A 24,295-nucleotide genomic window follows, 5' to 3' on the forward strand; every position below is an offset into this window, starting at 1 on the left:
TACCCAGCACTAGAATGCTGACCTACTCTGAGTCCTTACATAACTGATTTTAATATTTTGTTCCATTGATAAGTAGGGCTGGTATTCCAGGTGAAGAAATTGGGATTAATATGGCAACCACCCTTTGGGTGTGTTTGATGGATCTGGAGAGTACCCCAGTTGGTCGCCTAAATATGTTATGCCTGATGGCCCGGATGTGTATTTTAGAGTACGCTGATAGCATGGTTGCATCCATTGCCCATGTCTCTTGCAGGCAAACAATGTCGCTATTATGAAGATACCCAAGGCACTGAATTTCCTTATAAGTTTCTGAATGCTTGCCATGTTCCGGGAAATGATGGTAAGATATGTGTTTGGGTTGGTCTAGTAGCATCGAAAGTTATGTCTAGATGGTTTGAGGATGCCGTCGGGAGAGAAGGCTGCCTGACAAGGCCAGGAGTCCAAAGTGATTGTGAGTACCGGGTTTGCTGGAGAGAACTGCCCTTTGGTCTCAAGGCTTTGTGTTGGTGGAGCTTATCAGAGGGGTAGTTGCCTGTGTGGATGCTGTCCGTGCCTTTTAGGATGGAAAAGGTCCCCAGTTTTCAGGCTAGAGTGGTCAGGACATGGGGGTATCTGTCGTGAGGCTAGTGATTGATCTGAATTCCCCAGTCCGCCAGTTGATTGGATTTTCATAGCATTGCAGTCTGGTGTGACTGCTGACACAGCTGAACCGGGGAAGACTTGCAGTGGGTGTCCCATGACAGACACTGAAATTGACCCAGGCGAAATCCGCCGATCTTATAAGGTATGTGTATTATTAGACGCAGTAGGTTGCCCCATTTTAAAATATCATGGTGACCTTTGATATACATTCTTGTTGTGAGAGCCACCTCGACAATGCCATGCTCTGACTTCGGGAAGGCATGTCCCTCAGAGGATGGAGATTTAGGGGTGGTCTGCGTGCTAAAGTCCCAGAGGGTGTGTCTGGTGGCAGGAAGTTCTCTTTTTGGAGACCCCAGTTAGGTCTCTCTCTGTTGTTGGTACTGTGTTCTGCATTCGGAAAGGCTTGTGTGCAGGCATTCGACTTTCTCTATTTGATGAAGTAGTGTTAATCCCAGTGACGGGTCTTATGCTTGCGTCCGCATATCAGTGGGGGTGGTCTGGGTAGCTTGGAAGTAGGTGACCACCTTTTCCCTGTTGGGGAGTGGTGCTGGAGTGGGGGTCAAGGCTTCCCTTTCTGCCATTTTCCTCTTGACTAAGATTAGTTTGATGAACTGTAAATCTTTGGCTGCTGTTTCCTTGGACTTGTTGCCAACGGTCTTTGTGAAAAGATTTGGGTATAGTTGGATGGGGCCAGAAACTATTAATGTTGTGTGTTTTCGGCTAAGGAGGAATGCCGCTCTGTTTTTTGCTTTTGCTCTTTTTTGAAGTTTTCCCAGTTTTTTCTTTGCCTTCCTGGAGAGTTTCCCTTCTGGTCCAATGGGGCTTGATGAGTCTTCAGACCCACTTTGGACCCGTTCCCTGCCAATAGCCAGGTGGAAGTTCTCGGCCTGGCATCGGATGGGCCGGGAAAGATAGACTTCTGAGGTGATGTGGGCGGTGGAAAGATTGATGTTATTATGGGTCAGAGGGTTCTGTGTCTGGCTGTGGGCAGCTTAACGTTAGATAAAGTCTTGCTGGCGAAGGTCCGCTGGTACCCTGGATTGAATCAGCCAAAGCTGTCAAAAGTGCCGGTAGGATTTCCCACTGGTAGATGATTGCTGCCAAAGAGCAGGAGGACTTGTTTTGCTAGGTGAGATACATATTCTCAATGTGGTCCATTTTTTGTTCAGATCCACAAGCCGTTGGACTATCAATTGAAGTACATCTATTCCAAGTTCCATTTTGGAAGATTCCCATAGTAGGGCTTTGGCCATTATGTATTGTGGGTTACTGTATTTTGGGCATTGAGAGGCGGTCATTGTATAGGTTTTATTTGTATTTTCAGATTGGAATTGAGGTGGTTAGTGCCCCTAAGTGATCTAAACAGTTGCGGAGTGAGCTCCAGTGTTTGTTCAATTTTGGCTTCTATATTTTGTAGATACAATATTAATAGGTCTCCTAATTCTTGTTTATAGAGGGCTTCTGGTGGGCCAAGTTCTTTGAAACCTTTTTAAAGTCATATTTTAATGACTCTATTGTGTATTTTTGTCATTTTGGTCTTGTTGAATTTAGATAAATATACTTAATTTTCCTAAACTGGTTTGGTGTCCATTTACGGTGTTATCATGGTATTACTGTGTGTTTTGAATACAAATACTTTACACATTGCATTTGGTATAAGTATTTCTGCCCGTGACAAAGCTACCCCGGCAATGAGCAGGGGTTATCTAAAGTGTGTATGCCCCTTACACTGACTCAAGGCAAGAGTCCATATGTGGACAAAGGTACTTTCTAACATTATTACATATTTAGTGTGTCTGCATAGAAGCACTTTTTATGCCACTAAAATGCACAAGTTTTTAGACTGAAGCTGCAATCTGACTCACTGTGCAGCTTCTACTCCACATTATTATTGATTAAAAATGACAAAGTGAGGGGTTGAAGAGTATTGGAAGAGTCTGCTTCCATTTTGAATGGGAAGCTGAATAATGGGCCCATTCCAAAAACCTGACAACAAAGGGACTCAAACCCTTAATCTTTTGATCCAAAGTCAGAAACCTTACCTATTATGCCAATCAGTCACTTCTGCTCAATGGGTGATTTTTATAATGTAGGTGGTATGCATGGATGAAAGATATTATTGAAAGTTATTCAGTGTTTTTTCAGCTCCTTTCAATGAAAGCACTTTTTTGGAATCTATTGAATGAGAATCTACTATAAGCTTTTGTGGAAGTAAAACTGTTTTGAAAGTAGTACAGACTTTTCTTTCCTGGGTATGCTAATTTACACACTCACATATGTATATAAGTGTCATGAATCCTGACTTGACCTATTCAAGTAGCTGAAGGCGGGTCACCACCTCTAGAAACATTATTCACACCAATCCAATTCAAAACATTCTTTCCAAAGGAATATACTTTAGCTAGGTCAGAAATGCATCTCACAAAGATAGGCATCTAAAAAGCTAATTTGCAGTTTCAGAACTCCAACATGACTCCAAAGGGTACAGAGGTAAAGCGGGACAGTTTCAAAGTACCTAATCCCTCATAAGCTTATGAGAGAAAGCCTTTAATAAAAATATCTAGGTTTCTGAAAAAGACAGAGTAAGGATATTAGTTTGCACCTCAGATGACACACAAACCCACAATCCATGGTTTAGGAGAACAGCGCCGTATCTATTAGGACACTGACGAACACATGCGTGCATGCCTGTTTTCTAGAGGCATTATTTAAATGTTTTCAATGGTCAAACACTGATGTCTGCACACAGGACATTTCTCAGTTCTCTCCATAAGTAAACATCCCATTTTCATCCTCTTCCATCCCCGACTTTAACACTCTGTTCTGTGCTATAATGGAAAAACTGCATTTCTAGCAAGTGGAGAGAAATTGTAGGAGAACCATTTTCGAATCAACACTTCTTCTTCCCTGGATGCTTTTCTCAATAAACTGGGCTTTGACAGTGGTATCAAGCCGTCCTTGTCTTCAGCAGGACACAAAAACAGGCACCAAGTCTACTGACCAAGTTCAACCACACTCTGCAACTTAATAGACCAGTGCTTTACAATATAGCCAGCTCTGTCATCAGCAAAGGCAGCCAATGTGCCAATCCTTTATAATTCTTCTGTAGTACTTTTCTTTCTCGTAGGCAAAATTAGCACTTTAACTGCACAAATCATACAGATTTACACTTGAAGCACTCCATGAACACATACTTACACACCTTGCAGTTCATCTACACACACTTAAGCTAAAAACCCATTCTCTCAAGTCAAAATTCGCAAACCAATTACATATTCAGTGCGTGTACATAGAAGCACTTTTTAATGCCACTAAATTGCACAAGATTTTATAGTGAAGATGCAATCTAAATGACGAATCTATGACATAATATTGACAGACAGAATATCTACATACAAAAATATCGACACAAAAATATCGAAATCAAAAATATCGGAGTCATATCTTCATAAAGGTAAGTACAAAAATATCGAAAAATTAATATCGTAGTACAAAAATATCGAAATAAAAAATATCGTTTTTTAAAATGTATAAATAATAATGTAAAATTAATTTTAAAATACATATAATTTTACAAATATTAAATAAAAACATTAAAACATAATTAAAAAACTACAACTAATACATATACATTTAAAATAAATTAAAAATGTAATAATTTAATGTAATTTTACTTTTTTTAATTTCATTTAATTGATTTAATTTAAATATAAATTTATTTTATTTTTACCCTGTACGCCTGTACCCCAAAAACCCAAAACTGACCCTGAACCCTAAAAATACCCCTTTACCCAAAAACTGAAAACTGACCCTGAACCCAAAAAATACCCCTTTATCCAAGAACTAAAAACTGACCCTGAACCCTAAAAATACCCCTTTACCCAAAAACTGAAAACGGACCCTGAACCCAAAAAATACCCCTTTATCCAAAAACCCAAAACTGACCTTGAACCCTAAAAATACCCCTTTACCCAAAAACTGAAAACTGACCCTGAACCCAAAAAATACCCCTTTACCCAAAAACTGAAAACTGACCCTGAACCCTAAAAAAACCACTTTACCCAAAAACTGAAAACTGACCCTGAACACTAAAAATACCCCTTTACCCAAAAACTGAAAACTGACCCTGAACCCAAAAAATACCCCTTTACCCAGAAACCCAAAACTGACCCTGAACCCTAAAAAAAACCCTTTACCCAAAAACTGAAAACTGACCCTGAACACTAAAAATACCCCTTTACCCAAAAACTGAAAACTGACCCTGAACCCAAAAAATACCCCTTTACCCAGAAACCCAAAACTGACCCTGAACCCTAAAAATACCCCTTTACCCAAAAACTGAAAACTGACCCTGAACCCAAAAAATACCCCTTTATCCAAGAACTAAAAACTGACCCTGAACCCTAAAAATACCCCTTTACCCAAAAACTGAAAACTGACCCTGAACCCAAAAAATACCCCTTTACCCAAAAATTGAAAACTGACCCTGAACCCAAAAAATACCCCTTTACCCAGAAACCCAAAACTGACCCTGAACCCTAAAAATACCCCTTTACCCAAAAACTGAAAACTGACCCTGAACCCAAAAAATACCCCTTTACCCAAAAACTGAAAACTGACCCTGAACCCAAAAAATACCCCTTTACCCAAAAACTGAAAACTGACCCTGAACACTAAAAATACCCTTTTACCCAAAAACTGAAAACTGACCCTGAACCCTAAAAATACCCCTTAAAAAAACTAAAACATATAAAATTTAAAATATTATTATATACTTACCTATACTTACGTTGTAATGGTATGCGTTGTAAAACTTGCGTTGTAAAGGTTGTTTCCCCGGTGGATAACGTAGGGGTAAAAATTTACTATTCACACTCCAGAGGGTGCAACAGTAGGGAAAGCGTTGGATAGCATGGGGGTAAAAATTAATTCCCACACTACTCCCACTTTAACACACAACACACTACACATATAAAAAAGACAATTGATATAAATTTCAATTAATCAATTAATAACAATTGATATTACTAAATTGATGTAATTATAAAAGAACTAAATAACACATATTAATTACTAATTAACAATAAATACCAAAGAAAATTACAATCTCTTTAATTAATTACATTTAAATATATCACACCCTATCCCCCTATAAACACACAACCCACTACACAGAAATAAATCATATCATTTATTCACTTAATAAATATTAATTACCAATTAATTATTATTTAACAATAACAAAAAAATAAATATATTAGCACATTAACTCTAAATAATTTAATTACATAATTAATATTATTTAATTACCAAATAATTATTAATTAACAATAACAACACATTAAATATATTAGCACATGAACTCTAAATAATTTAATTACATAATTAATATTATTTAATTATCAATTAATTATTAATTAACAATAACAATAAAGTAAATATATAAGCACATTAGCTGTAAATAATTTAGTTTACTAATTAATATTATAGTTTCCCAATTAATTAATTAACAATAACAAAAAATTATATATATAAAATAATTACTCTAATTAATGTAATTAACTAATTAATATTAATTATTTACCAATTAATTATTAATTAAAAATATGTACAAAATTAAATTAATTAATTAACTAATTAATATTAATTAATTACCAATTAAGTATTAAATAAAAATATTTACAAACATATATTAATTAATTAATTATTATTAAATTACTTCCCACCCTATTCCCCTATAAACCCACAACCCGCTCTGATACTAAAACGCAAAATGTAAACAAATTTACAAATTTTCAAACATACATTACAAAACATGTTTAACAAACATATAAACAACACATTAAAATACATAACACTAAACAAAATTTCGATATTAGTAACATTCGATATTAGTAACATACATACCTTAAAAAAACGATATTCTGTCTGTCGATATTTTGGACATCGATATTCTTTACTATCGAAATTAAAACATCGATATTATTGTATATCGATATTTTAAGTTCGATATTTTGTCTCACTACCCTAAATGACTGTGCAGTATGTACTCCACTTTATTAATAATTAGGAATGAGAATATGATGACTATAAGAGTATTGGAAGAGCCTGCTTCCATTCTGAATGGAAACCTGAATTGTGTGACCATTGGCAAAAACCGACCACAAAGGGGCTCGAACCCTCATTCTTCTGATCCGAAGTCAGACGCCTTATCCATTAGGCCACGTGGTCATGTGTCATGCTGCGCTTATTTTTATAATGTAGCTGGTATGCAAGGATGGAAAATATATTATTGATAGTTATTTAGGTTTACATCCCATTGTGTTTTTTCAGCTCCTTTCAATTAAAGCACTCTTTTGGGAATCTATATAATAAGAAAGTCACCAGTACGATAAACTATTGTTTTCTTTTTAGCATTTAAACCTCTTTCTTCGTGAGATTAAAGCTCAGCTGTATGCTTTATATAGCTCTGGATGTTTCCAGAAGTGGAGAGAAACTGTTTTGAAAGTAGTACAAACTGCTCCTTCCTGGATATTCCAATTTACTCACTCAAAGGTTGTATACGTTTCATGAATCCTGACTTTCCCTATTCAAGTAGCTGAAAACCTGTCACCACCTCTAGAAACAACAGTTACACCAATGCAATCCAAATCATTTTTTCCAAAGGAATTTCGTCTGCCGGGTCAAAAATGCATCTGACAAAGATAGGCGTTTAAAAATCTACTTTGTAGTTTATCAGAACACTAACATGACTCTGAAGAGTACAGAAGTGAAATGGTACAATTTCAAAGTTCCTAATACCTCATAAGCTTCTGAGAGGAAGCTTGTAATAAATGTATCTATGTTTCTGGAAAAGTAAGAGTGGATATTGGTTTGCACCTCAGATGGTACTTCAACCCACAATCCCTGGCTCAGGAGGCCAGTGCATTAGCCATTAGGCCACTGAGGCACAGATAAACACTTGCTGTCTAGAGGCATTATTTAAATGTATTCAATCGTCCAACACTGGTGTCTGCACACAGGACATTTCTCAGTTCTCTCCATAAGTAAACTTCCCATTTTCATCCTCTTCCATCCTCGCCTTTTACACTCTGTTCTATGCTATAATGGAAACTTTGCATTTCTAGCAAGTAGAGAGAAATTGGAGGAGAACCACTTTCGACTCAAAACGTCTTCTTCCCTGGATGCTTTTCTCAATAAACTGGGCTTTGACAGTGTTATCAAGCCGTCGTTGTCTTTAGCAGGACACAGAAACAGGCACCAAGTCTCCTAACCAAGTTCAATCACACTCTGCAACTTAATAGACCAGTGCTTTACAAGTTAGCCTACTGTGTCATCAGCAAAGGCAGCCAATGTGCCAATCCTTTATAATTCTTCTGCAGTACTTTTCTTTCTTGTAGGCAAAATTAGCACTTTAACTGCACAAATCATACAGATTTTACACTTGAAGCACTCCATGAATACATACTTACACACCTTGCAGTTCATCTACACACACTTAAGCTACAAACCCATTCTGTCAAGTCAAAATTCTGCAAACCTATTACATATTCAGTGCGTGTACATAGAAGCACTTTTTAATGCCACTAAAATGCACAAGATTTTATAATGAAGATGCAATCTAAATGACTGTGCAATATTGTTATATTCACCCTATGCTCCGTGTTGCTGCCCAGGTCGCGCGCTGAGCTCGTGCTGCCTGACTCGGTGACATGTCCAGTGTTCGGTCCAACGGCTGTCAGTTGCCCGTTTGGTCCCGATCTTGATGGTTGGGTTTTCCTACGTCTTTGCTCAATAAAAGACCCTAATCTACACGACGTTGGTGTGCCGCCTGTCATCCTTTTATAACATTTTGGCGACAGTTGAAGGCGGAGGGTCACGCGAGAAAGAAAACTCAGAGTTCAGCGGAAAAGACGACGCGAGAAAGGAAACCCAACCAGAGGAAATATTCACAGACCAGAGTAAGCGGATCGGAATTAGAAACAAAAACGTAAACCTCGAGTGAAGGTATGTTGAACAGTCGCTCACCGTGAAGGGAATTAAAACTGTAGCTGTCTTCATACGAAGCTTGACGGAGCATTAACAGTCAGTCTTCAGCCCGTCAACGCAGGCGACAGCGCCCCCATGGTGCTATTGCTGCAAATTTGCAGGCAGATGCTTCAGAAAGCATAAGCTTAATACAAGGAAGACAAACAAATAAGGGGGGGAAACCCACAACCTCTTTTAATAGAAGTGGGACAACTAGCAAGTTTAAACAGACCACACGGTCTTGTAATAGATGTGGAAGCCCTTTTCATTTAGCTGATTCAAAGAATTGTACGGCTTTGTCTAAGGATTGTTTAAAATGTGGGAAAAAAGGGCATTATGCACGAATGTGTAGAACAAACAGCTCAAAAAAGGTTGCTATGATTGAGAGTGAAGCTACTGATGATGAAGCGGAGGTAATGATGATTACGTCTGCTGGCAGCCTGGAATTAACAGAGGGTGTTGTTCTATCTCGGCCTAAAGCGGATTTTGAGTTGAATGGGATTGTTGTCAATTTAATGGTGGATACAGGGTCGCTTTACACAATCATCCCAAAGAAATTGTATAATTTATCTTGCACCGGATCTGTTATAGTGAAATCTGACATCACTCTAAGAGGTTATCAAGGGGTGAGCATTGGTGTCCTTGGATTCTTTGAGGCCAATATTAGGTTTATGGGGAGAACCACTCAGGGAAAGGTTTATGTATCCCCACATGGTCCTGCAATTTTGGGATGGTTGCACCAATATGAGCTTAATATAAGCGTGAACCCGAGAGCTGATCCACCTGTAATGTGTGTGGAGGGTGAAAATATGTGCAATATAGTTTATGAGAATCTAGAAGCCATTCTTAAAAAACATGAAAACGTCTTTAATGAGAAATTGGGGGAAGCCATTGGTTACCAACATGTTATTAAAACCAAGAAGAGTGTAGCACCTGTGAAACACACCGCAAGGAAGATACCCCTATCTGCAAGGGATGAGGTCAGACAGATTATCAAGCAGTTGTTGGAGGATGACATAATTGAACCTGTGGAGGCCACACAGTGGTTGAGTCCAGTAGTGATCACACAGAAACCGGACAAATCCTTGCGCTTCTGTGTGGACATGCGAAGTCTTAATAAAGCCGTGATAATGGATAGCTTTCCACTTCCAAACATAAATGAAATTGTCCTGAGTTTGGGTGGAGGAAAGATTTTTTCAAAGTTGGATCTCCGCAGCGCATACCACCAGATAAAGCTTCACCCGGACTCGAAGCAATTTACATCATTCATCACTCCGGAGGGCACATACCAATTCAAAAGACTTCCCTTTGGCCTCTGCTCGGCAGCAAGTGCGTTCCAAAGAATCATCACAGATGTCCTCAAAGACATTGAAAGGGTAGTATTTTTCCAGGACGATATCTTAATTCATGGTTTGAACATTGATGACCATAATGTTATTCTAGATAAAGTTCTCACTGCTCTTTCAAGGGCTGGTTTAACATTGCGAAGGGAAAAATGTGTATTTGCTGTTGAGGAAGTAGATTACCTGGGGTACCACGTGTCTGGCCTTGGCATACAACCCAAAAAAGACCTTGTAAGTGCAATATGTAATGTGTCTGAACCTGATGATAAAGACAAACTAAGGTCTTTTATGGGCATGGTTGAGTACTATGCAAAGTTCGTAAAAAACTTTGCAGGAAAGGTAGAACCCTTGCGAATCATCATGCGAAAAGGGAAAGGTTTCACTTGGGGTGCAGATCAGAGGAATGCCTTTTTGTTGATCAAACAAAACATCTTAGATGCTAACATTCTCTCAAGTTTTGTGCAGTCATATCACACCATCCTCACTGTTGACGCCAGCTCTGTTGGGATTGGAGCGGTCCTAACACAAAAAGGGGGTGGTAAACAAAACACTATTGCATTTGCTTCGCGTTCTCTGACTGAGACCGAAAGGAATTACTCGGTCATAGAGCGTGAAGCATTGGCAGCTGCATGGGCAACCCGGTATTTCAGAGTGTATTTATGGGGGATCACGTTCACACTCAGAACGGACCACAAGCCTCTGTTGAAGGTTTTAGCCCCTGGGGGAATTAGAAATTGCTCAGGGAGGTTAGCGAGACTTGCTGTTAGTGTCCAAGAGTTCACGTGTAATGTAGAATACTTACCTGGTTGGTGCAACAGTGTTGCGGACTGCTTATCCAGATTACCCGACACTAAAGAGCTGCCTAAAGAGTTGGTGACCGAAAATGTGGTCGCGTTTTTAGATGACTTAGAAAATGATTTACCCGGTTCTATATCTAGGAGGGAATGGATTGAGGAAATGAGGAAAGATCTTGTCATGGATGGTCTAATCAAGATGTGCAAGGAAGGGGTGTCAAGGCAAAGTACGGTCTCACCTGCTCTTAGGCCTTATGTTCAGTTACAGGATGAGATTTTCTTACAGGGCGAGTATATTCTTGTGCGGGGTGAAAAATATATACCTCCGGTATCCCTTAGACCCCGCATCATTGCCTTGGCGCATGAGGGCCATCTAGGCCAAACCCTTACTGGTAAACGCATCAAAGCTGACTTCTGGTGGCCGGGGGTAGATGCACAGGTGAAGAGTTGGGTTGAGCAATGCCAGCTATGCAAGGAGTCTGAAAAGAGGTTACAGGTTTGTGCAAGTAAGGATACCATGGGGAAAATTGTTTCTGACGATCGTGTGTGGCAGAAGGTCTGCATTGACTTTATAGGTCCTTTCCATGACCTATTAGATTCTGAGAAATTCGCCTTGGTATTGGTGGATTCAACTTCCAGGTGGGTAGAGGTTGCCTTCATGAAAAGTATCACTGCTGAGTCCACTGTCAAGGTACTTGATGAGATATTTAGACGTGAGGGGATTCCCTCCATGGTTTTAACAGACAATGGCACGCAACTTACCTCAGCCATTATGGAGGATTATTTTGTATTTCTAGGTTTGAAGCATTTGCGTACTTCGCTCTACAACCCACAAGGAAATGGACTTTGTGAGAGGATAAATAGACTTGTTAAGGGCACCATGCAGCTTGCCTTAGCATCTGGCCGCTCAGTACAGAAGGAAATTAAAGAAATGCTGTGGGCGTACCGCACAACGGTTCATAGCAACATGTCCGTGACACCCTTTGAGCTCATGAGGGGGAGGGCGGCGGGTACGAAACTAATCCCTACCTGGCTGCATGAGAAAATAAACAAGGTGGGATGCAGCGTCCCAGAAAAACGTGTCTCTGCTAAAATAGCCGAAGGGGACCTGGTAAAAGTGAAACCTGGCGGTAATCAGAAGATGTTCAACAAATTTAGGGGGCCCTACCAAGTAAAGTCGGTAGTTGGCAACTACATTAAGTTGCAGAATGGCCAAACGTGGAACCTCCGCTGGGTGGCACTTTATCAGAAAAGAGTAAAGTCTGTTCCCTCTGTGCAAATCTGTAAGAATATTGTTGCTGATGGGCTTTGCAGACCTCTTCGCCGTAGGGTTGCTCCTGCTTATTTAAAGGATTATGTGTAATTTTGTTTGTTTAAGGGAGGATGTGGGGTTGAATGGCCTGTTTTACCTGATCCTGCATTCTCAAGAGAAAGAAGTGTATTCTATGCTGCATTGTTTTACTTTGTGTTTCACCTGTTTTCTTGCAAAAGGTTGCTATAAGCTTTTGTCCAATTTGTTCTGTTGCATTGTTTTCATTCTCTGTTTAAGGAAAGGAGATGTGTTATATTCACCCTATGCTCCGTGTTGCTGCCCAGGTCGCGCGCTGAGCTCGTGCTGCCTGACTCGGTGACATGTCCAGTGTTCGGTCCAACGGCTGTCAGTTGCCCGTTTGGTCCCGATCTTGATGGTTGGGTTTTCCTACGTCTTTGCTCAATAAAAGACCCTAATCTACACGACGTTGGTGTGCCGCCTGTCTTCCTTTTATAACAAATATGTACTCCACTTTATTAATAATTAGGAATGAGAACATGATGGCTATAGGAGTATTGGAAGAGCCTGCTTCCATTCTGAATGGAAAGCTGAATTGTGTGACCATTGGCAAAAACCAACTACGAAGGGACTCAAATCCTCAATCTTCTGATCCGAAGTCAAACACCTTATCCATTAGGCCACGCGGTCATGTGTCCTGCTGCGCTTATTTTTATAATGTAGGGGGTATGCAAGGATGGAAAAAATATTATTGATAGTTATTTAGGTTTACATCCCATTGTGTTTTTTTCAGCTCCTTTCAATTAAAGCAATTTTTTGGAATCTATATAATGAGAAAGTCACCAGTACGATAAGCTTTTGTTTTCTTTTTTGCATTTAAACCTCTTTCTTCATGAGATTAAAGCTCAGTTGTATGCCTTTCATAGCTCTGGATGTTTCCAGAAGTGGAGAGAAAGTGTTTGGAAAGTAGTACAAACTGTTCCGTCCTGGATATGCTAATTTACACAATCACAACGTTTGTATAAGTTTCATGAATCCTGACTTGCCCTATTCAAGTAGCTGAAAACCTGTCACCACCTCTAGAAACAACAGTTACACCAATCCAATCCACATCATTTTTTCCAAAGGAATATCGTCTGCCGCGTCAAAAATGCATCTGACAAAGATAGGTGTTTAAAAATCTACTTTGTAGTTTATCAGAACACTAACATGACTCTGAAGAGTACAGAAGTAAAATTGTACAATTTCAAAGTTCCTAATACCTCATAAGCATCTGAGAGGAAGCTTGTAATAAATGTATCTATATATCTGGAAAAGTAAGAGTGTATTGGTTTGCACCTCAGATGGGACTTGAACCCACAATCCCTGGCTTAGGATGCCAGTGCCTTATCCCTTAGGCCACTGAGGCACAGATAAATGCTTGCTGTCTAGAGGCATTATTTAAATGTATTCAATCGTCCAACACTGGTGTCTGCACACAGGATATTTCTCAGTTCTCTCCATAAGTAAACTTCCCATTTTTATCCTCTTCCATCCCCGACTTTAACACTCTGTTCTATGCTATAATGGAAACTTTGCATTTCTAGCAAGTAGAGAGAAATTGGAGGAGAACCACTTTCGACTCAAAACTTCTTCTTCCCTGGATGCTTTTCTCAATAAACTGGGCTTTGACAGTGAATTCAAGCCGTCCTTGTCTTCAACAGGACACAGAAACAGGCACCAAGTCTCCTAACCAAGTTCAACCACATTCTGCAACTTAATAGACCAGTGCTTTACAAATTAGCCAAATGTGTCATCAGCAAAGGCAGCCAATGTGCCAATCCTTCATAATTCTTCTGTTGTACTTTTCTTTCTCGTAGGCATAATTAGCACTTTAACTGCACAAATCATACAGATTTTACACTTGAAGCACTCCATGAACACATACTTACACACCTTGAAGTTCATCTACACACACTTAAGCTAAAAACCCATTCTGTCAAGTCAAAATTCTGCAAACCTATTACATATTCAGTGCATCAACATAGAAGCACTTTTTCTAAAGCCACTAAAATGCACACGATTTTAGACTGAAGTTCCAATCTAAATGACTGTGCAGTATGTACTCCAATTTATTAATAATTAGGAATGAGAACGTGAGGGCTATAAGAGTATTGGAAGAGCCTGCATCCATTCTGAATGGAAAGTTGAATTGTGTGACCACTGGCCAAAACTGACCACGAAGGGACTCGAACCCTCAATCTTCTGATGCGAAGTCAGACACCTTATCCATTAGGCCACGTGGTCATGTGTCCTGCTGCACTTATTTTTATAATGTAGGTGGTATGCAAGGATGGAAAATATATTATTGATAGGTATTTAGATTTAGATCCCATTGTGGTTTTTTTTTCAGCTCCTTTCAATTAAAGCACTTTTTTGGAATCTATATAATGAGAATGTCACCAGTACGATAAGCTATTGTTTTCTCTTTTGCATTTAAACCTCTATCTTCATGAGATTAAAGCTCAGTGTATGCTTTATATAGCTCTGGATGTTTCCGGAAGTGGAGAGAAACTGTTTTGAAAGTAGTACAAACTGCTCCTTCCTGGATATTCCAATTTACACACACTCAAAGGTTGTATACGTTTCATGAATCCTGACTTGCCCTATTCAAGTAGCTGAAAGCCTTTCACCACCTCTAGAAACAACAGTTACACCAATCCAATTCTGTTAGACCTGCCTGCCTCTGTGAGTTCCTTTACCATTATTATTTATTTTGTCTCCCTTAGCCCCTAGTGTTATCAGTTTTTTTTCTGTAATGTCCTCCTGGATTTTGCTAGTGTTGTCTGGGGGCTAGGTGTTCCTTGACGCTATTCCTCCATTTTCTCTTTTTGAGGCCTAGCCTACCTCCTGGAAATTGAGGGAAACCAAAGGACCTAAAATGGTGGCCAACAACTGCCATAACGGTTTACTTAGGGAGGCTGACCCATTGGACCAAGTGAGGAACGTTCTGGAACCCTCTGGCATGTTCTAGTAGTCAGGAGCTAGCCTATAAAAGGCCAAGTCCAGGGCGGCCATTTTGTAGTACACACTGACCAGAGGAGAATGTAGTGGTCAAGGACAGGAGGGAGGCAACTCAATGAGGAGGACAGCGCTTCAATAGGGAAAGATTGTCCTGTGGGCCGGCTATCGCCCTATACTGATGCTGACCCTCTTGGTTTGACTGAACCCTGACCTGAAGGACCCATAAATAACTTTTAAGCAGGTCCAATAACTCTACCTCACCAAGGTGCTGGAGCGTGAAACTGCCCTAGAGACTGCCAGAAAGTGAGAGTTACGCTTCAAAAGGTGGTTGCCAACTTAAGAGAACTGGAACCTCTCACCGTTTTGCTGTGGGAGTGAGTATCCCCTCTGCGGGAGTGACGTTGTGTGCGAGACATCAGCTGTCAGCCCTGGGTCTGAACCCGACCGCTGTGGTGGAGGCGGGGCTCTGCAGAGGCCGGCTGACAGGAGGAGGAGAACCGCGGTGACGCTGCGAGAGAGGCGGCATCCGGAACCAGGAAGACCCCTGTGGCGTCGGAGGAGGTGCGCCCGAAGCGAAGGAGGCTGGTCGGAAGAGGCGGAGCCTGTGTCGGAGGGATCGCGGAAGGAGGAACAAGCGCCGCTACGGTCCCGCCGGAGGAGCAACATGAACTGACAGAACCAATCGATGCGAACTCCAGCTGAGTCCTCTCATCGTCGGCGCTTGAACGGGTAACCGGAGTGCGTAGGCAACTCCAGCCGAGTTTTCCCTTCAGTTCGAAGTAAGCTGGGAAATCTGTGGGGAAGCGGGAGGCGGCACAGCGAGTGAACTGTGAACACTGACTCGCCGGACTAAAGAATACCTGCAAATAGACATCCCGGCTTCGGGACATTAACCTTTAGAGTCCTGATTTAACCCACTTGAGAAACCACTGAGGTATTGAGGGTGTGAGAAGGGAAACGGTGCCCCGAGTAAACGAACCCTGGGCACGAGTGCTAAGAACCGGACTACAGGGTGAAAGTAACAGCCAGAGATCATTGTACTATTAACTCCTCAGGGCAGTAAATGACCTTTAAGAGCCAGAATGTCCCCAATAGAAGTCAACTATAGTCAATCTTTCACCAAAACACTTAACTAAGGATGAGGAAATGGTTTTAAGCCTGGGCCTCAAGTTTGTCCCCCAAAAGAGAACAGACTTCACTAAACTCAAACTAGAGGCATTAAACTTTTGTCGTGAAATAAGATTGAAGGCCTTTTTCGCAGGCGCCGAGGTGACGTCTAGCCAAGAGACCACTGGTCTCAGGATGAAAACGAAATTTACTCCTACACAAAACATACCGAAACAAATTCTCGCATTTGAACAGGTAGTTTTATCTTCATTGACTAAATTAGAAAAAACAAAGAGATTTGTGCAGAACAACATCAGTAAAGGACTTATGTCAGCCATCAAAGACCTCAAGGAGGATACATCTATCCTTATAAAACAGGCAGACAAGGGGGGTGCGGTGGTAGTTTGGCCCCGCACGATGTACCTTGAAGAAGGAAAATCACATGTCAACAATCGTGAATGGTATAGACCAGTGAAGGAAGATCCTATACATGCCATCCAGGACAAAATAGCCAGATTAACTAGGGCTGCACTGGAGGAAGGATACCTAGGCCCAAAAGAATTTGAATATTTGAACAAGAAATTGCCGAGGACACCGGTCCTCTATTTTTTGTCCAAAATTCATAAAAACGAGCAGGCACCTCCCGGTAGACCGATCGTTTCAGGCTGTGATTCAGCCTTAGAGCCTATCTCAAAATATATTGATTTTTTTCTGAAATCTTTTTTATCAGAGGTTAAGTCGTACCTCAGGGACACCACAGACTTCATCACTAAGATAGAAGGATTACCATTTAACAACGAGAGGCAGGTGATGGCCACATTAGATGTGGCTTCACTTTATACCCAGATCCCCCAGCATGAGGCCCTTCAGGTAATGGAACTTTATCTGGAGAAACGTGAAAGACCACACAGGGTTCCTACCGCATTCATTGTAGGGCTAGCAGAAATAACCTTGCACTGTAACTACTTCAAATTCGAGAATGAGTTTTTTATCCAAATAAAAGGGACGGCCATGGGATGTCCTTATGCGCCGGAGATGGTGGTGCTCTACATGGCACAATATGAAGAAAGGTTCATATACAACAACAACCCATTTGTAGGAAACATAAGCCAGTGGTTAAGATACATTGATGACGTCTGGCTCCTGTGGCAGGGGAGCCAGACCGAGCTTGATTCCTTCTATGACTGGTTAAATTCCAGACATAAGGATATTAAATTTTCGATCACATCCAGTAAAAACAAAATGACCTTCCTTGACGTCACAGTAGGCGTCGGCGATAAGAGGCTGACAACCACTATATACAAAAAAGAAACGGACCGTAATACCATCCTCCACTATAGGAGTGCCCACCCACAGTGCTTAAAAGAGAATCTTCCTTATGGACAATTGTTGCGAATGAGGCGAAATTGTACAGATGTAGCGGATTTTGAATCTTATGGGAAGACCTTTTGTGAAGAAATGGCCAGTAGGGGTTACCCCAAGAAATTGTTGAAATATTCGTTGAGGCGGGCTAGATTTACCCCCAGAGAAAATCTCCTTCAGATTAAAGAAAAGACTGAACTGGATAAATTGGTTTGTGTGACCACCTTTGGGTCTCACACCAATCAATTTAAACGAATCATTCTAAAGAACTGGCATCTTTTGGAAACACTTGAGCATCCTATTCCCAAGCCCATTTTCGCTATGCGTAAAAATCCCAGCATAGGGCAGCAAATTGTTAGAGCCGACAGCTACATCCCGAAACAAAAAGGTGATTTGTTAGCACAATGGAACCTTAAACCAATTTGTGGGCATCACAAATGTGGTAACTGTGTCTCATGCACAACCACTTTAGAAGGAAATGTTTTTGATCATGATGGGGTAAAATGGAAGCACGACATGTTTACAAATTGTAAAACTAAAAATGTCGTCTATGCCGTGGTGTGTCCATGCGACAGAATATATATTGGCAAAACTTGCCAATCTGTTAATGTCAGAATCACCCAACATCGGTCCCGAATAAAGAAAAAGGTTTTGACTGCACCAATGGTTGAGCACTTTCTAAGCAAAAACCATAGCGAAAACGACTTCAAATGGACTGTGTTAACATGGGTTGATCCCAAGCACCAATCGCCATGTATTGAAAGTGCGCTACTACATAAAGAGGCGTATCTCATCATGAAATTCGATAGTGTGAACAAAGGATTAAACTCCATGAGTGAAGTCAATAGACTTTAATAGTTTACTCTGTTACAGAAAAAATTGGTGTTAATCTTGCAGAAAAGGAATTGTTATGTGGTTAAAACCACGAATCCCAAAATGCATCAAAATAAACCAATAGCACTTGATTGGTTGAGACCAGATCATGTGACATCTATTTGGTTGAGCAGATCACCTCGCCACTTCGAACTTGTTGTTTCAAACAATTGCGCTAGTGAAACGGAACCCTTTTGCTGTGAGCTATAGCAAAAATGAAGGTGAGAGTCGACGACGGCGGCAGCCGTTTGTTTCGTTTTATTTAAGATGCACGAATGCGAGCAAGTAACTATTTTTCGCCGATTGCAGGTCCAGAGACCACGGCAGGAGTGACGATTAGCGGAATTCAACAGCGGAAAATAACACTGCTTTCTCCAACCCACCGGTTGAAGTAAGTCCCTCCATTGAATGTCTCTTAGGGTCCGTTAGACAGCCAGCGCACCCGATTATCATGAACTCTTATTCCTTCTTTTTCTGCATTGTTACAGAACACCCTTCTTTTAGGAATAAATAAATTGAAGTCCACTAGAGCACGCGATGGTTTAATGACAAGCCGCTGACACAAAAACACTCAGGTACAGAATTCTTTGCCTATTGGTGCTGGGGCTCAATCCATTTTTTCAACATTGGGACAAAAACATCAAAATATTTGATTTGTTGTTTTTTGCAGAGTGACATCCACCGCGTTCACGGCATTTTTAAGACAAGAGCAACCTTGATATTAAATAAGGTATGCTGCATCGTCAGATGTTTTTATGTTTGGAGTTAAATGAATAAGAATGGATTGAGGAATTATTTTTAAAAGTTTCTTCCTCGTTTTTGTTATAAACAGTTCCCTATGGAATCGATTCATCCAGCCCTGATGAGAATCCTGTGATTCATCACGCAGGATTTGAAACGCGTCGGCATCTACGCTTTGATTTACTCGGCATTGATGCTCTGATTCATTTTGAATTGATTTTGACATTGTTCGGAGCTCAGGGGCATTTGGTACATGGTCGAAAAGTGTTTTATGCCCCCTAAATAATTAATAGCTAATGGGTATTGACTTGCCAATGCACGTTGATTTGGTATGTTTATTTTTCCTTGGCAACTGTATCTATTTTTGATTGATTCTCCTTGGTCATAATCTGTAAATATTCAGTATGTTTGTTTGTGTTTCACTGTAATGTCTAAAATTTGTGTTGAATTGTATGGCAAAACGTACAGTTGATATTGTTCTTTCTCCGATTAACCCAGAAAAAATAGTAATAATATTCAAATAAAAAGACATAAATATGTCAGGATAACTAATTGACGTTTGGTTTTCCTTCAGAATTGAATAAATAATACAAATAAGCACAGAGGCATAGGTAAAATCCCCCCCTTTTTTGCAAATACAGAGGCCCAACCTACCCTCTTTCCCATAGGGCCCAAACACCCTTTTTTTCAAAATTCTAGTGCGGGTCGTTACCCGAGTGGGTAATGGATTGACACAGTGTGTGATCCTTATCAATCAAGTACAGATTAAGTCTTTAGCAGGAGACTTGTCTCCTGCTGAGTATGTCTGAGAAAGACACTTTGTCCTTTACGGAAAGCCACATTAAGAATTTAATTGATTCCTCTCCATTCTCCTCCATAACACTAAGCTCTTCTGCCACAAAGCAGAATGAAACAGAAAAATTGATCCGTCTTCAGAAGAAACACATTGGGACTGAATTACATGGTCATTTTCTATTGAAACATCTAATAGCGGGAACAATTCCTTGGGGCTTACAGGTAAAAAACATTCCTGTCATCTTTATTGAAGATGCGGATTATAAAAAAGGCTTTAGCCAAATAAACACCAAGTGCAGTAGAGATCTAATGGTGCATACCATTGAGACAGCTCAACGTATTTGTAGTCAGGAAGAAAAAGAAATTGAGGAATTGGTTAAAAATATCACAGATACCCAAACAGTCACGGAAGCGAAGGCCCTTTTGGGTAAAATAGAAAAAGAAATACAGCTGTTTAAAGACAACACCATCAATGTTAAAACAGCTCAATTTGAGAGGGACTCTAAATCGTTTAAATTAGATCAAGTTTATCCATTCCTCAAGGAAGATTATTGCACCTCAGGTGAATCTAGGAGTGCATTAACCTCGTTTCAAGGTAGATCAAGAAACAGGTTCCTCACATTTTCAGATACAACTTCTTCCGACTCTTCCTCAGACTCAAGGCAGGACTCTTTTAAAAATTGAGGTGCTGCTGCAGCCTCTTCGTCTTTTTTAGACAGAGGCGGGCAGACAAGGGTACGCTTCAAGCAGCCATGGGAGATGCGAACTCACAACAAATACTACAAGAGTTAAATAAGTCAACTATAGTCAATCTTTCGCCAAAACACTTAACTAAGGATGAGGAAATGGTTTTAAGCCTGGGCCTCAAGTTTGTCCCTCAAAAGAGAACAGACTTCACTAAACTCAAACTAGAGGCATTAAACTTTTGTCGTAAAATAAGATTGAAGGCCTTTTTCGCAGGCGCCGAGGTGACGTCTAGCCAAGAGACCACTGGTCTCAGGATGAAATCGAAATTTACTCCTACACAAAACATACCGAAACAAATTCTCGCATTTGAACAGGTAGTTTTATCTTCATTGACTAAATTAGAAAAAACAAAGAGATTTGTGCAGAACAACATCAGTAAAGGACTTATGTCAGCCATCAAAGACCTCAAGGAGGATACATCTATCCTTATAAAACAGGCAGACAAGGGGGGTGCGGTGGTAGTTTGGCCCCGCACGATGTACCTTGAAGAAGGAAAATCACATGTCAACAATCGTGAATGGTATAGACCAGTGAAGGAAGATCCTATACATGCCATCCAGGACAAAATAGCCAGATTAACTAGGGCTGCACTGGAGGAAGGATACCTAGGCCCAAAAGAATTTGAATATTTGAACAAGAAATTGCCGAGGACACCGGTCCTCTATTTTTTGCCCAAAATTCATAAAAACGAGCAGGCACCTCCCGGTAGACCGATCGTTTCAGGCTGTGATTCAGCCTTAGAGCCTATCTCAAAATATATTGATTTTTTTCTGAAATCTTTTTTATCAGAGGTTAAGTCGTACCTCAGGGACACCACAGACTTCATCACTAAGATAGAAGGATTACCATTTAACAACGAGAGGCAGGTGATGGCCACATTAGATGTGGCTTCACTTTATACCCAGATCCCCCAGGATGAGGCCCTTCAGGTAATGGAACTTTATCTGGAGAAACGTGAAAGACCACACAGGGTTCCTACCGCATTCATTGTAGGGCTGGCAGAAATAACCTTGCACTGTAACTACTTCAAATTCGAGAATGAGTTTTTTATCCAAATAAAAGGGACGGCCATGGGATGTCCTTATGCGCCGGAGATGGCGGTGCTCTACATGGCACAATATGAAGAAAGGTTCATATACAACAACAACCCATTTGTAGGAAACATAAGCCAGTGGTTAAGATACATTGATGACGTCTGGCTCCTGTGGCAGGGGAGCCAGACCGAGCTTGATTCCTTCTATGACTGGTTAAATTCCAGACATAAGGATATTACATTTTCGATCACATCCAGTAAAAACAAAATGACCTTCCTTGACGTCACAGTAGGCGTCGGCGATAAGAGGCTGACAACCACTATATACAAAAAAGAAACGGACCGCAATACCATCCTCCACTATAGGAGTGCCCACCCACAGTGCTTAAAAGAGAATCTTCCTTATGGACAATTGTTGCGAATGAGGCGAAATTGTACAGATGTAGCGGATTTTGAATCTTATGGGAAGACCTTTTGTGAAGAAATGGCCAGTAGGGGTTACCCCAAGAAATTGTTGAAATATTCGTTGAGGCGGGCTAGATTTACCCCCAGAGAAAATCTCCTTCAGATTAAAGAAAAGACTGAACTGGATAAATTGGTTTGTGTGACCACCTTTGGGTCTCACACCAATCAATTTAAACGAATCATTCTAAAGAACTGGCATCTTTTGGAAACACTTGAGCATCCTATTCCCAAGCCCATTTTCGCTATGCGTAAAAATCCCAGCATAGGGCAGCAAATTGTTAGAGCCGACAGCTACATCCCGAAACAAAAAGGTGATTTGTTAGCACAATGGAACCTTAAACCAATTTGTGGGCATCACAAATGTGGTAACTGTGTCTCATGCACAACCACTTTAGAAGGAAATGTTTTTGATCATGATGGGGTAAAATGGAAGCACGACATGTTTACAAATTGTAAAACTAAAAATGTCGTCTATGCCGTGGTGTGTCCATGCGACAGAATATATATTAGCAAGACTTGCCAATCTGTTAATGTCAGAATCACCCAACATCGGTCCCGAATAAAGAAAAAGGTTTTGACTGCACCGATGGTTGAGCACTTTCTAAGCAAAAACCATAGCGAAAACGACTTCAAATGGACTGTGTTAACATGGGTTGATCCCAAGCACCAATCGCCATGTATTGAAAGTGCGCTACTATGTAAAGAAGCGTATCTCATCATGAAATTCGATAGTGTGAACAAAGGATTAAACTCCATGAGTGAAGTCAATAGACTTTAATAGTTTACTCTGTTACAGAAAAAATTGGTGTTAATCTTGCAGAAAAGGAATTGTTATGTGGTTAAAACCACGAATCCCAAAATGCATCAAAATAAACCAATAGCACTTGATTGGTTGAGACCAGATCATGTGACATCTATTTGGTTGAGCAGATCACCTCGCCACTTCGAACTTGTTGTTTCAAACAATAGCGCTAGTGAAACGGAACCCTTTTGCTGTGAGCTATAGCAAAAATGAAGGTGAGAGTCGAAGATGGCGGCAGCCGTTTGTTTCGTTTTATTTAAGATGCACGAATGCGAGCAAGTAACTATTTTTCGCCGATTGCAGGTCCAGAGACCACGGCAGGAGTGACGATTAGCGGAATTCAACAGCGGAAAATAACACTGCTTTCTCCAACCCACCGGTTGAAGTAAGTCCCTCCATTGAATGTCTCTTAGGGTCCGTTAGACAGCCAGCGCACCCGATTATCATGCACTCTTATTCCTTCTTTTTCTGCATTGTTACAGAACACCCTTCTTTTAGGAATAAATAAATTGAAGTCCACTAGAGCACGCGATGGTTTAATGACAAGCCGCTGACACAAAAACACTCAGGTACAGAATTCTTTGCCTATTGGTGCTGGGGCTCAATCCATTTTTTCAACATTGGGACAAAAACATCAAAATATTTGATTTGTTGTTTTTTGCAGAGTGACATCCACCGCGTTCACGGCATTTTTAAGACAAGAGCAACCTTGATATTAAATAAGGTATGCTGCATCGTCAGATGTTTTTATGTTTGGAGTTAAATGAATAAGAATGGATTGAGGAATTATTTTTAAAAGTTTCTTCCTCGTTTTTGTTATAAACAGTTCCCTATGGAATCGATTCATCCAGCCCTGATGAGAATCCTGTGATTCATCACGCAGGATTTGAAACGCGTCGGCATCTACGCTTTGATTTACTCGGCATTTATGCTCTGATTCATTTTGAATTGATTGTGACATTGTTCGGAGTTCAGGGGCATTTGGTACATGGTCGAAAAGTGTTTTATGCCCCCTAAATAATTAATAGCTAATGGGTATTGACTTGCCAATGCACGTTGATTTGGTATGTTTATTTTTCCTTGGCAACTGTATCAATTTTTGATTGATTCTCCTTGGTCATAATCTGTAAATATTCAGTATGTTTGTTTGTGTTTCACTGTAATGTCTAAAATTTGTGTTGAATTGTATGGCAAAACGTACAGTTGATATTGTTCTTTCTCCGATTAACCCAGAAAAAATAGTAATAATATTCAAATAAAAAGACATAAATATGTCAGGATAACTAATTG

General features: G+C 40.4%; 2 non-coding genes across 2 annotated transcripts; both read right to left on the reverse strand.

Moving 5' to 3' along the window:
• Positions 1-6,800: 6,800 nt before the first annotated feature.
• TRNAR-UCG (transfer RNA arginine (anticodon UCG)) lies at positions 6,801-6,873 on the reverse strand. Its single transcript has one exon. It is a non-coding gene; the product is annotated as a tRNA-Arg (tRNA).
• Positions 6,874-14,290: 7,417 nt separating this feature from the next.
• TRNAR-UCG (transfer RNA arginine (anticodon UCG)) lies at positions 14,291-14,363 on the reverse strand. Its single transcript has one exon. It is a non-coding gene; the product is annotated as a tRNA-Arg (tRNA).
• Positions 14,364-24,295: the final 9,932 nt, after the last annotated feature.

This window comes from Lissotriton helveticus, chromosome 5_1, assembly GCF_964261635.1.
Source record: "Lissotriton helveticus chromosome 5_1, aLisHel1.1, whole genome shotgun sequence".
Classification (NCBI taxonomy): domain Eukaryota; kingdom Metazoa; phylum Chordata; class Amphibia; order Caudata; family Salamandridae; genus Lissotriton; species Lissotriton helveticus.